At 47.4% G+C, this 2,622-nt stretch overlaps 1 pseudogene; it reads right to left on the reverse strand.

Annotated features, from left to right (window-relative positions):
- Positions 1-546: 546 nt before the first annotated feature.
- LOC116464919 (ferritin heavy chain-like) lies at positions 547-1,286 on the reverse strand (annotated as a pseudogene).
- Between the last annotated feature and the right edge of the window lie 1,336 nt (positions 1,287-2,622).

The following is a 2,622-nucleotide window of genomic DNA, read 5'->3' on the forward strand; positions in this document are numbered from 1 at the left end:
GAAATTTGCTTTTCCCTTCAACAATATCTTCCAGATGAATCTAGAATTCTGCCTTTCTGGTGAACAGAGGATGTGCACCACCCCTGCAACCCCCATGCCAAGGTGATGCTGATGTTCTGGTCCAAGGCCTGCACGTAGCCTGGTGAGGCTTGGGGTCTTGGGAAAGGTCTGTTGTCAGCCTTTCCTAGGAAGCACAGCCAGATGACCTTGGGGCTGGAGTCCTCACAATGCCCCTCGCCAGCAGTGCGCACATCCGTCTTCACTCATCTTCATCAATATTTGTTATCGCATTTTCTCATATTGTTTCTGGATTTTGCTATGCAGTTGAACGCGTGCCTTGTGTTTCCCAACCCTTCGGTCTCCTCCTCTGTGAATTGCTCCTGGCCCATTTGTCCGTTGGGTCTTTGGTTTCTCCTTGCTGACCTGTAAGTGCTAATTTTTTTTTTTTTTAAGTTCCAAATTTCTTTATTTGAAGGAATGGTACAAATCAAAGAACTTAAGTGGATGTTTTGGTGCAACTTATATAAAAGGTAAAGGAAACTCCAACATGCATGCACTGCCTAGGTGACCAGGGAAGTCACCCCACGGTTATGGGGAAATTAGCCTGAGGCTTAGCTTTCATTATCACTGTCTCCCAGGGTGTGCTTGTCAAAGAGATATTCTGCCAAGCCAGATTCGAGTGCTCCCATCTTGCGCAAGTTGGTCACGTGGTCACCCAATTCTTTGATGGATTTCACCTGCTCATTCAGGTAATGTGTCTCAATGAAGTCACACAAATGAGGGTCATTTTTGTCAGTGGCCAGTTTGTGCAGTCCCAGTAGTGACTGATTCACATTTCTTTTCCAAATGTAATGCACACTCCATCGAATTCAGCCCCCTCTCCCAGTCATCACAGTCCGGTTTCTTGATATCCTGAAGGAAGATTCGGCCACCTCGTTGGTTCTGCAGCTTCATCAGTCTCTCAGCATGTTCCCTCTCCTCATGAGATTGGTGAAGAAAGTATTTGGCAAAGTCCTTCAAAGCCACATCATCGTGGTCAAAGTAGTAAGACATGGACAGGTAAACGTAGGAGGCGTAGAGCTCCAGGTTGATCTGTCGGTTGATGGCGGCCTCTGAGTCCTGGTGGTAGTTCTGGCGCACCTGCGAGGTGGACGCCATCGTCATGGCGGCGACTAAAGAGAGGCGGCGGTGGCTGCGCGGCGCTGGAGCGGTGGCGGAGGCCTTGGGGCAGTCCGAGGGTGCGGTGAAGAGGTGACGGAGGGCTGGCTATGGGTGGCCGGCGGGGGTGAGGGACGAGCGCCGGGTTCTGTCCAAGCACTGTTGAAGCAGGAAACACCGACGACTCTCGGTGAAGAACGTCTGGCCACTATTTTTTTTTTTAGACGGAGTTTTGCACTTGTTTCCTACGTGGGAGTGCAATGGCACAATCGCGGCTCACCACAACTTCTGCCTCCCGGGTTAAAGCGATTCTCCTGCCTCAGCCTCCTGAGTAGCTGGGATTACAGGTAAGTGCCACCACGCCCAGCTAATTTTGTATTTTTAGTAGAGACAGGGTTTCTCCATCTTGGTCAGACTGGTCTCGAACTCCTGACCTCAGGTGATCCACCCACCTCAGCTTCCCAAAGTGCTGGGATTACAGGGATGAGCCACCACCTCTGGCCAATTTTGATTTTAATGATCTGGATATCAATGCTTTTTGGCCAAATACCTTACAAATATGTTTTCCCTATTTGTGCACTGTATTAGTCCATTTTCACACTGCCCATAAAGACATACCCCAGACTGGGAAGAAAAAGAGGTTTAATTGGACTTACAGTCCCACATGGCTGGAGAGGCCTCAGAATCATGGTGGGAGGTGAAAGGCGCTTCTTACATGGCAGTGGCTAGAGAAAAATGAGGACCATGCAAAAGTGGAACCCCTTGATAAAACCGTCAGATCTCGTGAGACTTATTCAGTACTAGGAGGACAGTATGGAGGAACCGCCCCCATGATTCCAATTATTTCCCACCAGGTCCCTCCCACAACACAAGAGAATTATGGGAGGACAATTCAAGATGATATTTGGGTGGGGACACACAGCCAAACCATATCATGCACTGTCTTTGTCTTTTAACTGTATTCATCGCCTCTTTTGTCAGATCGAAGCTTCTACATTTAATATGGTTGAATTTATCAGTTATTTCTTTTATGGTATCTGTGTTTTGTGTCATATTAAAATAAGTTTTTCTCTGCTTAGTGTCATAAAATATGTCCTCTGTTTTCTTCTAAAAATTGGGAATCTGCTTTTCACATTTTATATTTTATTTCTTTTGTTCTTTGATGCATAAGGATGTGAGGTAGAAATCTCTATTAGTTAACTCTTGCTTTGTAACCAGCAACCCCACACCTCAGAGGCCTATGACCATAGGCCACCATTTCTCACTCATGAGCATGGGTTGCTTGGGAGGTTTCAGCTCGAACTGTGGTGGCTGAGCTGGATCTGCTCCAAATGTCTCTGATCCTCCTGGGGTTGGGGCCTGCCAGGGTGCCTTCTTCTCATGGCAATGGCAGGAGTGTAAAGAACAAAGGGAAATGTGAAGGTCTCTTATCTTACCACCCAGTCTCACAATGGGCAGACTATC

This window comes from Hylobates moloch, unplaced genomic scaffold (assembly GCF_009828535.3).
Source record: "Hylobates moloch isolate HMO894 unplaced genomic scaffold, HMol_V3 SCAFFOLD_2191, whole genome shotgun sequence".
In the NCBI taxonomy this organism is placed as follows: Eukaryota; Metazoa; Chordata; class Mammalia; order Primates; family Hylobatidae; genus Hylobates; species Hylobates moloch.